The 12,706-nt window shown below is 31.9% G+C and overlaps 2 long non-coding RNA genes across 5 annotated transcripts; both read left to right on the forward strand.

Annotated features, from left to right (window-relative positions):
- The first annotated feature begins 341 nt into the window (after positions 1–341).
- On the forward strand, positions 342–3,219 carry LOC111876067 (uncharacterized). Of its 3 annotated transcripts, none has more exons than XR_002844894.3 (3): positions 366–1,047; positions 2,570–2,717; positions 3,000–3,219. It is a non-coding gene; the product is annotated as an uncharacterized LOC111876067 (long non-coding RNA). The 3 variants fall into 3 exon arrangements; XR_006184757.2 differs by having other exon boundaries at positions 3,027–3,219; XR_006184756.2 differs by lacking the exon at positions 3,000–3,219 and having other exon boundaries at positions 342–1,047; positions 2,570–2,802.
- A 285-nt stretch (positions 3,220–3,504) lies between these two features.
- LOC111876076 (uncharacterized) lies at positions 3,505–4,616 on the forward strand. 2 transcript variants are annotated; one of them, XR_002844895.3, is made up of 2 exons: positions 3,505–4,198; positions 4,306–4,616. It is a non-coding gene; the product is annotated as an uncharacterized LOC111876076 (long non-coding RNA). The 2 variants fall into 2 exon arrangements; XR_002844896.3 differs by having other exon boundaries at positions 4,326–4,616.
- Positions 4,617–12,706: the final 8,090 nt, after the last annotated feature.

Below are 12,706 nucleotides of genomic sequence, written 5' to 3' on the forward strand. Positions count from 1 at the left end.
GTGCACCTCCTCACATTTTATGATTTTGATTTCTGGGATACTCTAATATGAAACTATTTTGAAAACATTTTGTAATAAATAATGGTTTTTGGATGCTTGAAAAAGTTTTAAATTTTTATGAATTTCATGGATGTAACACACATACACGCGCACACACACACACACACACACACACACACACACACACACATATATATATATATATATATATATATATATATATATATATATATATATATATCGTGTGCCCTTAGGAACAGTTCTTTGTTCCTATTAGACCACTTCTATTTTTTCTCAAGCGTCTAGATCCACCGCCTTGACTTCGTTGGTTTAATCACCAATCCACCAAATAGCTTTACATATCTTGCTATTGCCACCGACTACATGTTTCCATCCCCACCGACTCTCATATCTTTCCTATTCAGTTCTTCAATTCTTTGATTTTGCGTCATAAATCGAACCCATAGGGCTTCTGGATTTTATTGGGTCACCATCACCCATCCGCCCTCGATGTCACATGTTCCTTCCCCTCTGTCGAGTTCGTGCCATCTGAGTCGTCGTCAGTGGCTGCTGCTTTTATCCCTAATTTTGGAAATTGAAATTAAATATTCAAGATGCGTCGTACTCCAACAGGAAAGGTCCGTCTAATTCAACTCAAATTTGTCACTCGATATTCCTTCAGTCCTCTATATGTAAATCAGGATTCGTATTTTCATATTTCGCTGCTATAGCTTGCATCTTCTTTACTGATTCCGATTGTCATCTCCACCATTGCTCCTACGCCTTTGTTCATCCAAAAAAACACAACAACGATTATCTGGTGTACATCATAAGAGGTTTGGGTTTATTGCTAGCCTTTGTTCTTTTTTTTGTTCGTTTCCAAGTTTTTGGTTCTTCGTTTTGTTGTCTCTCCGTTAAATTGAACATGATTTTTGGACGTTTCTCTTCAATCGATGGAAACCCGGTCGCATGCCACACACCTTCTCGCCACTTTGTTAACGATCATCGCCTCTTACAAGCATGCCTCCAGTTCAGATTGTAAATCATGTATGTCTATCTCTACTTTCTTTCTTCGATTCATATTTTAGTTGCTTGATTTTAAATCGTCTTTATTGTAAGCTGAAATGAGTTTGAATTGGTAGGATTATTATTATAAAATTTTGAAGAAAGTGAAGATGCATACCACATGTTTGATAAAATGTCTATTTGAAATCTGGGAACAGATTTATTTAGATACAAAACCAGTTTTACATAATAACTAGACCAACAATAATTGTATATTCTTTTGGAAATTTGGTATGATTCATTCATTTAATGCTTTAATGCTTTGCTAAACTTAATAAGATGTTAGTTGCTGCCATATTTTACGATGGCAAAAGTCCATTGTGTCTTATCTTTTGATGGTCATTAGAGGAAATTTCTTAAACTTGAGTTGATTTTTAAAATTTTAAGAAAATATATTATATTTGATTTTCTCTATTCTTTTATGATATTAAAAGTTACTTGTAAGTTTGTAACAGATGTTTGCTATTATTAATATTCATGTTATCATCCTGGATGACTCAATTGGAATGCATTTCATTATCCAATTGTGTCATTTTGCATCGATCCGCATGACGTAAAATTCAAACAAGAGTATTTTCAAATTTATTTGTTAAATAATATCTCGATTATAACACTCTAAAAAATAGTTCACAATTAATTATATTTTATAAAACTGATTCACAATGATCGGAAAAAACTTTTGAAATCAACTTAAGGAAAAAAATAATATTTTTAGATTATTGAGATCATATATTACTAGATTTCTTTACCTGATGTTACATTCCGCACTTACTATTTTTATGGTTAAAAGTATTATGATTGAATCTTGAGTTGTAACACTTTTATTCAGTAATTAGTCGAGGATTTCGTAGTGAGTTTTCTTTGTAAGTACATGGTTGAGGATAATTATTAATTGATCAAAATAAGAAAGCATTACGATAGCTAAATTTGATCTAATACTGATTAGTTATATAAACGTACAATTTATCATTAGGGACACTTCATAGTTATAACAAATCAAACTAAAGTAAAAGAAAAAATGTAAGGGAAAATGGATGTTATTGTTATTGTTGTTTAAAGAAAACAAATCCAACTTTGTGATAAGACATTGTCATTGTATTCATCTGTGATGTGCTTCTATTAAGCATTAAGCACGTACTAAGCATAATTGATACATTGAACTTAGCTTTTACAACATCATCATTGTTTGAAAAAGATCTCTCATTTACCTATGTAAAATAGCATAATTGTGGAATTTGCAACACTTATACGAGATTGAGCATACAATTTTAACCTTAATTTTTTTATCATTCATATTTTTACTTAAATTTATTAACTCAAATAGGTTACTTTTATTGAGCTGCTCCTAAGCATACAACTTGAGTTTGGTTTCTTCAGAGATGCAAAAAAAAAAATGTATGATTGGTCACGACTTATGTCTCTTGAATTGATTTCAATCCCCTTTGTATGTTTTTTATGTGTCTCCCATTAAATGATATAATGTATAATTCGTTGTATGTTGTAGGAATGATATGTTAGAATTACTATTGAGTACAAGAGCTACTCGAGTAGAGATTAATCTGTCCACTACTGTAATAAAGATAACCAACAAGATAACACTATAAAGGAGGAATATAAAGCGATTGAAGGTGCTAGAAAAAGCATGCAGCTGGGTAAAATGTTTACATTTAGTTAATTTGTTTGTGTCAGATTGTATCTTACTTAATTATCAATCTAATTTCTCTAAATACTTTTCCTTTTGAATTGTCATAATTATCAAATCTAAGAGGAATGGGTGAGGATTCCAAAAGCTACCACATATCTGTATATTGTATACATAATATACGCAGATTACCATGTGGCATGCAAACAAAACAAAAAACCTACTTTTTTAGTCACAATAAAACACATGGACTTATAAACTATTACAAATAAATTTGAATTTATTATAAAAGGTTGCTCCAAACCTGGAGCCAAAACAGTGCACAGGACTGCAACCGTTTCAGTTAAAAAGCGTGGTCATATATGAAAAGGAAATACAAAGGGAGGTGGAAGAAAGAAAGAGGTTGAAAGAGGAAGCGGTTAACATGATATTGTCTAAGGCTCATCCAATATTAAAAAAGCAAGAAAAAACACTTTTCGTCACTTTCCAAATGAAATACATGTATTACTTTTTTTTTCTCATTTTTCTATAATGATTCATTATATCCTTCTTAATAAATGAAGTTTTTTTGTCAAATGTCAATCTCTCATGATTTTAACACTTGTTATTTTGTAGTATTTTTGAAAAAAATATTATCCACTTGTCAATTTTTGGTTTGTTTAAAATTTTAAATTAAAGTCATATATTTATGTATGTAAAGTATTAAATATATCTCATATATATATAATATTAAATTGCAATAAATACGTTTCTTCTTTTCTTATTTTAAAGTTGTACATTAAAAAATATTTAAATATTTTATGTTTATACTTTAATATTTAATCTTTTTTTTAAATCAACATGTGTAATACACGGGTCTCACACCTAACAAAGACCTAGTAAATATTAATAAATGGTAATATAGTCATTTAAGTAGGAACGAATGGACAATTAGATAAAGGCCAACTTGGTCATTTTTGTTTGAACAATGATCAAAATAGTCACACTAATTTGAAATATAACAAACAAAAACTTCCAAAAATTGCAAAAACCACTTAAACACACATATACCTATATAACAATCGTTGTAATCTTTTTTGCATCTACTTAAAAGAAAGTCTCATGATTTGTATTTCCCATAAATCTTGTTTTTTTCACAAGATGTCATTCCGATATAAGTGCCGCCAAACGTTTGACTTTTGAATATACCAAATCGACATTACTAAAAGCTTCATTTTGCTAGATAGGTAATACGTTTTATATATTTTTCATTTTTTTTTTTTTGTGCATTTTAGGTTCAACTGTTTGTTAAAGGAAAAACAAGTACATGTTATTTTCCATGAGAATTTAAAGATAGAAGGATGTTGAAAAACCACTTACAAAAAAAAAAAAAAAAAAAAAAAACTAAACCAAACTACTCATCAAATTATTTGAGATTTTTGATTTTTGCGCAACTGGATTGCTTAATCGGGTAACTTCTATTCAACTTCTGAGTTTACAGCATCGAATAAGGTATTTTCTTTTTAAAACTTTATTTAAAATTGATTATTTCGTACGTTTTTAATTCTGATTTTCACAAATTTGATATATTTGTATCAATATTAATACAAAGTATGTAGCTATTTTCTGTCTTTCACAGCCAGAAGGTCAAACTGTCGGCTATTATGTGATACATACTGTTGTTTGGTTGAAGCTTTAGGCTCTTCACTTACGGAATATTTACTTTGACGATACCACATGATAAAAGAAGAATCGGTTACAAGACCTTTTGATTTGGTTGCAATAAGGTATTAGGGAATAACTTTCGTAAATTTCCAGGTAGTAAATATTGTTGTATATTGAGTTTATTTGTTATATTTTTTTTCACAAACAAAATTTGATATATATTATAATGTTAAAAAGTCAAACATTTGCTTAAACCTTTTTTCCTCATCTGGAAGTTTACTTTCTTCAGCCAAAAATAGCCACATACTTTTATTGATTTGTTTATTATTGATATAACTAGGTTGATTTTTCAAACTATAGTGTCTTAACAAGAAAAATCATGAAGGTACAATGTAGTAATAGAAAGAAATGCAAGTACATGTTCCATTTTGTTGTTATAATGCAAGTAATAGAAAGAAATGTAAGTACAATGCAAGTAATAGAAAGAAATGCAAGGACATGTTCCATCATGTGAATTTTTAAATCTTGGAGGATAGAATAACATAGAGGACATATACAATCACTATGAAATCATAATTTACAATAAAATACCCTCCAACCCCTGCAACGCGAGGTATCTTCTCTAGTTATGTATTAATAATGAATTTGTAACCGAAACTCGAACTAAATAAAATAATCATCGTTTAAAGTTAATTATATATAAACAATCCAACATTAAAAATATAATGGAACACACTACATATAGGATCTTGAAATTTACAATATAAAAGAAAATTAACTATACTGATAATAACACAAAAGTTATCTGTAAAAAATGTATTGTTTTATATCTTTAAAGTGTTTTTATGAATTTTTATATTATTTTTAATATTTAATGATAATTCAATTTCACATTTGGTAAATGGTAGCATCTAATTTTTTTAAAGATGTTTTAATTTATGTTGTATTTATGCAAAAGCAAAAATATAAATTTCAAATGTTTAACTACTAACTTGCTAATAACGTCACAACGTTTCTATCATTTTTCTTATTAATATAATGTTAATCTCAAAAAAGTTTACAAACCAAACAATCATCGAATGATTAATTGAACGACATAAAATCATTTTTTTAGATATACAGATATAAAATATTACATATGATGTGCATAGTTGCATATCAACTATAAAATATCACTCATTGACAATCACTAACTTTAATGATTATAATTCTTAAAAAAAACCAATGAATAATTAATAAAACCAAGCATATAATTTATTGTTTTACTATGTTATTCCTGATGTAAAATAAAGCTAACTTACATAATGGAAAAAATTATAAAATTTATTGTTAAGAAAAATAGATTGGAACCAAGTGTTAAATACCATAAGTTAAAAAAAAAAAACTTTTGAGTTTTATTGTTTAATTAGTTGAAAGTTGAAGAGTCTTAGTGTTAAATATGTCAATGTTATGGTTAATTAGTAGGAAGTTGAAAAGTTAGGAGTTTCAAATGAGTATGGTTCAAAATAGATGACTTATCTTGAATCATATTAATTTGAATAACATGTATTATAAGATTTATAAAAATAAGAATTATAAATATATAAAGATAATTAAGAAATACAAATGGGCTCTTATTAGTCCTTACAAATTCATGATTGTAAGTTGTTAAACATATGCATCTATTATGTTATTTTTGTTGTGTATTATTATTTAAGTTCATGATATTGTTATTTGTGTTATTTGTGTTTTTTTTATATGGTTCTTAGCATTACAGTGAGCTTGCATTTTCCCTTATTTATGAAACGTCCCAAAATTTAAGACCAAAAATTTTGATTTTTATATTAATAAAACCATCATCCAAAACAATAACATAAAACCATAGTGAAATTAGAGTGTCAATAAACATCCAAGTACATCAGAGTCATATAAAATGTGGAACAATGTGGTGTGTGCAATACAATCATCCTAAGCTCTTCCCATTCAAACCAAAAGTGTCTGAAACATAAACTGAAAAAATAAGCACAAAGTTTAACGAGTTCCCCAAAATACCACATACCATACATATCAAACATATAATGGGCCCCGCCCGACATCAGGCCCCGCTCGGAACAGATCTGTCAATCATTAGGGCCCGCCCGATATACATACAAACACATAAACACATGCAAGTATCACAAAGATAAATATCATAACAATATAATCATCAGGCCACGCCCGGCATCGGGCCCTGCCTTGCAAACATATAAACACATAACACATACAAGATTCACGCAGACAACTAACATCCTAAGCATAACAAACCATGAGTTGACATTGGTGCCTTCGACCCGCTAAACACAATGAGGAAACTCACCTCACGCTGCTGAATCTCTCAAATAAAATCTCGGTCTGCTGATCCGAAAAATCCTCATGCTAACACCATCAAATAATATCCGATTAATAATTAAACGTCGGCCCATATTCAAGAATCTAAATTACTTGTCCAACATCCAAGATAAAAGACCATTTTACCCTTCTCTTTCTTGGCCCAAAACCAAGGCCCAATCCAAAAGTATCAAAAGCCCAATATGGCTAAACTTCATAATTGGCCCCGAAAACCCATCATGGGTCTAATTCCAAGAAATCCCATAGCCCAACAATGACCCAAAGTCAGAAGTCCAATGGCCCAATAAGGCCCAAACCCTGAAAGTCCAAAATATGGCCCAAACTAAGGTTTTTGATTTTTAGGGTGGTTTTCTAAACCCTAGTTAGGGTTTTCTAACCCCGAGTTAGGGATTCCAACCCAAAAACGTGCCAATTAGGTCCAAGGTATGTTTAGGTCATTTAGTGTTTAACAGGTCGGGCACCACCTACTGCCTCCCCGAGCAATGGCGGTGGGCGGCGGTCCAAGGCGGCATCCACCACCTCACGACGATGGTGGTGGTTTAGAGTTAGAACCCGACCAAAAAAAGCTCCTACAACATCAACCACTTAGAAAATACACCCCCATAATAATACACACACATATCCACCTTACACGGTGGCTAGTAGTGTCCGAAATTGGCAGCAAGGTAGGAACCACCATGGTGGGTTTTTCGTCGTTTCTGACCAAACACACACACACACACAACGCACATACGATCACAACCCATCACATACGCAAAACACACACACGCATGCATGCAACCACTAACGACGGTGGCAACGACATCAGATGAAAACAGGAGGGTGGTCGTCGGGACAACGACGCAACAACCGACATGAGTTGTTTCATCACCAAAGAAAGAAAACAGGTCGAGTGGTTGCGGTTTAACCTTACCGAGAGCAATACAATAACCTACGAATTTCGCTTGATCACGTCGCCTCTCATCGGACTCTACATGTCCTTCTCGATAGCCCTAGTCATTGTCGATAGTAAGAGAAATGGTGGTGTTCGGAGCAGCAGGGAGAGAATGGTGGCAACGACTGGAAGGTCAAGAAGGTACGGTGGCGGTTGTTTCCTAGCTAGGGTTAGGGTTTGGTACAAGCTTTTTAAACACAATATGAGGGGGAAAGGGACGCCGGGTTTAATCCCGTACCAAAATCAAACATAACTTTTTTTTCAAGTTCAGTCCTCCCTTACAAAATCATTTTCAGATAAACTCCAAATTTTACCAAACATCCCTTGCCTTCCGAAATTCTTTACAAAACTAGTCCGGAAATTACACTTTAACCCCCCCCCCCCCCCCCCAAAGCCCAAAATCATGACATTTAACTCCCTGAGACCAACACCCTGCTAAATTATTATTGATTTTGGGGCCAAAAGAAATCATAATCAAATACATCTCGAAATTTGGGGTTTGTTTTCGAAACGTGGTGTTATAGTTTACATGAATGACACCATCAACATATGGATGCATCATATGCATTCATTATTAACAAATGTTTAGAATGTAACATAAAAATACAAACTAATAATGATAATTTTATAATTAAAATCTTTTATTACCATTAATTTTTGTAACAACCCGATATTTCGAGTCAATGTAATGTAACACCAGTCAAATTTAGATCAAAATTTAACTTTTCAAAAATCTTATTTGGAATGAATAAAGTAGTAGAAATCGTGCCAAGTTTTTCGGAAATATAAAGAACACCAAAATCCGAGTTATAACGAAGAAGTTATGACCAATCAAAGATCTGCGACAAATCCGGTAAAACACTGTTAGGCCTAAAACGCAAAGTTTTAATAAAATACTTTTTAACCTTAGGTATCTAAATGAAAGTCGTATATATCATTAAACCATAAACAAACATAAAAAGAACGTCCAAATCTGACTTCGTATGAAGAAGTTATGATTTTTTGAAGTTTCGGATATAACAGTAGACAACTAAAAACTCGAAATAGAGATCGAGCGACTTTTAGCCGATGCAACCTAAACGAGAACTTAAAATCTCGACAATAGTGATACAACGGTAAAAGGACAGACGAAAACGGACGTCGGATGAAGAAGTTATGGATTTTTGACGGAGTTTTCTTGTCCCGACCTACTAAAAATATATATAACAAAATTTAAAGTCAAAATTAGCCGACGAAGTCTAAACGAGAGTTGTATAGCATAATCTCACCTTCTCGTCGATATACAGAACGTCAAAAACGGAGTTCGTATGCGAAAGTTATGAATTTCTGAAGTTTGGGGCGCGAACCCCAACACCGTGTCAGAGTTCACGACATGAAAAAGAGGTTCACGACGTGAACTCAGTGCTGACGACTTCTAGAGCCTGACAGACTGCTGTCACGACTACGCACCTGATGACGACCAAGTTCACGACGTGAATAAGCTTGGTTTACGACGTGAGACCCCCAAAATGGCCCTATAAATAGAAACCGAAGGTCTCGGGTTTAGGCTGGTCATTCCTATCCTCCCTCCTACTTTTACTCAGTGTTAAGCATCCCAAGACTACCCCTAAGCCCTGGTAACACCCCTAACACACGACGCAAGTCCCGACGCCCCGAATCTCCCGAGATTTTCGAGAAATCGACTCCTTTCCGGTTGAAGTGCTGCCCGAACAAAGCATCGTTTTCACCGAATCTTCACTACTACCAGGTGAGTTCATACCCCTACAAACAAACTTTAAATATGTTTTTAACTGCTTTTAAATACTTTTTTTTAGGGGGGGGGGGGGGAGGATACAAGTAAACACACGGTAAAAATCGTGTGAAAAACATCAATCTTTTGCTATACTTTTCTTTATATAATCAATCATATGTGATTTATAACTATCATACGAAAACATTAGCATGCAAAACATCTCACGATACCATTTTGCCCTTGTGGAATAAAACATGTTTATATATATATATATATATATATATATATATATATATATATATGTATATATATATATATATATATATATATATATATATATAACAAAGTATATTTCATTTATATGTTCATATAACATATCATAAACACGGGTAACCATTTCATCATAACATTGTTCGTTTCAAAATACGTGACTTAGTTGAGAATATGTGAGTCATTCTTCTTCATCGTACCTATCAAGGTATACATCAAGCCTTGTTTTATAACCAGAATCTCCTCCCGGAGAACGTGATAAGCGTTTATAGATCTATACGGGACTGATGATCCCGCACCTTGATTGTTAGCTATAGTCCACGAGGTGACAATTATCATAACATTCCGACGCGTGAAGAACGTCGTTACAGGCAAATTTATCTCAGTATGGTTATGCAAACTCACAGGATAGACAACTATTATGGTATTCATCTTTATGGGAAAAGTAATATCACAGTTGCTTTTACGTATCATTTCAAGCTTCTTATAGTTTATTAAATGATAAACTATACACATTCATTATAAGTATGGCATATTTACTTACATTCATAGTCTTGGTTCATATAAGACTACACCTCACTTTTAGGAAAATATAGGATTTTCCTGGTTCAAATACATTCATTTTGTACAATAACGATTTACAACATCATTCTTAAGAAAATATCATATTTTCTGAAAACAAACGCGGACTTTTTAAATGACATTCATTTACACAAATAACAACTTATGAACTCACCAACTTAAATGTTGACATTTTTTCTTTGAAATAACTTGTATTCTCAGGGAATCGCTAGACCAGGTTAGCAACTGCTTTTGAAGACTTACGCTAAGGCGTTATTTTAATCTTTTGGACATCATATTGTAATTGACTTTTGAAAACATGTAATACTACAATCATGTAAACTTTTCAATTATGTATATGATGGTTGTGTGTACTTTCTTTACTATTCGTTTGTTATGATAATGTACATTACGTCCTCCGCCCCCGAATGTTTCCGTTGTTCTGGTTTGGGGGTGTAACAATTTTTTTGCATTTTTACACTAAAATTGAACGCCTCATCATGTTGTCAAAAATTTCTAAAGATTATGATGGTCGATTGTGTCGACCTTGGTTTTTCATTTTTTATGTATAATTTTTTGTTATAACAAATTAAATTCTTAAGTATGTGAAAATGTTTGAAACAAATAAAAAAAGTAGAAAAATTAGTTAAATATGAAATCAAATTTATTAATGCAAACCAACGAGACGATAAAATGTTGCAAACAAAATTGCATTCATTTTAGGGTTGCTACGTCAATTCGTTATATTTAGAGACCTAATCATTTTTAGCCATGTTTTAATCCGTTGAAAGATATAATATTAACGTAACTAAACATAATTTTGATATTTTTCATCTTATTATTAAAGACTTTCTCGTTTCTATTAAGACGACGCATATAAATTCAAGTATAATATTCATCAATAATATAATTATACTTTTCTAATTATATTAGTTACAACCCAATCAAACAAAAAATATAAAATTTCGCAAACTAGGGAAATACATCTTAAGCTAAGTGTACAAATAAATTTAAATAACTTTATATATTTCTTTTGGTTCCAAATGTACAACCATAAGTATTTTGTTGAAATATAGAGAAAATAGAACAAATAATGTGTAAATATAATATGAAACTAAAAAAATCACCTAAATACCTCTTTTAGGCTTTCAAAAGTTTACTATCATATCCACCTTTATTTTTTCCAAACACAATTCATAATTCAAGCATGAAATAATCTTTTTATATAGGCAATATATATCAATTAATCATGTAGTTAATTAACATAAGTTGAAAAATGTGAGAATTTCAAATGAATATGATTCAAGATGGATGATTTATTTTGAATCATATTGATTTGGATGACCTCATATATATATATATATATATATATATATATATATATATATATATATATATATATATATATATATATATATATATATATATAAACTTAGGTGGTGGTGTTTTTCCAAAAGGTATTCTTAGCTATTTTTGTCTTCATCGTGCAGACGGTGTGAAAACATTAAGATCGAATGTTTTTAGAAGACTATGTTATATGAAGGCATGTATGTTCTCATATTAGAAAAAACACGATCTTATGTTTATACGTCATTTGCAAGAGTTTTAAAAAAACACGCTTAAAAAAATCTCTCGTCGTTATGTCTGTGCGTCATTTGCAGGAGTTTTAAAAAAACACGCTTAAAAAAATGTGACAACCCAAAATTTCCATTATGTGCAAACAATATCAAGTCAATAGAAGTTAGATCAGTTGCAGTAAATTTTCAGACTTTTGGTATAAGTTTGAGTATTTCAGGATTTACACTGAAAAAGATATCAGGAGAGAGGATGCACAAGGGTATTGTGCAACTCTGTTATTCCAAAACTCGTTGATATTAGAATTCAATGCCTGAATAAAAATATTTTCTGCCAAAAAACCCAGGAGTATTTATATGATTCTGAGCCATAATTATTCATTTGTTACATTTCCAACTAGAGAAAAACCAATTTCTCTCTCACGGATCTTCGGACTTTCGTCCCAAAACGTGAGTACTTCTATCTAAGTGTGTTATAAGGCTTGATATGTGTCTAATACACTAGAAATCATAGGAAACCATCAAGATTTAAGAGTTTACGGCCCAAGAACTTCTTGGACCGTAAACCCTTCTTTAAGGGACAAATGATGCCCTAGTCCCTTCCTCTTGCAATGAAACTAGCTTAGACTCCTGTCCTAATGTATTTAGGACTAGAAAACACCCCTAGAACACCAAGAGTAAGGTGTTCACGGCCCAAGAAGTTCTTGGACCGTGAACTCCAAACAAAAGGGCCAAAGTGTGCTTAAACTCTCCTTAAGCCTTGGACACTAGCCTAGATTCATTCCTAGTTAAGTTAGGAGCTTGAAAACACCAAAAACACCCTTTACATGGGAGATTACGGCCATAATCTCCAAGGGGTTTGGTCCCAGGGCCGTGAACTCCTCAAAGGAGTTAAAAGATGCCCTAATCTCTTCCAA

The sequence above is a fragment of the Lactuca sativa genome, chromosome 7 (genome assembly GCF_002870075.4).
Source record: "Lactuca sativa cultivar Salinas chromosome 7, Lsat_Salinas_v11, whole genome shotgun sequence".
In the NCBI taxonomy this organism is placed as follows: domain Eukaryota; kingdom Viridiplantae; phylum Streptophyta; class Magnoliopsida; order Asterales; family Asteraceae; genus Lactuca; species Lactuca sativa.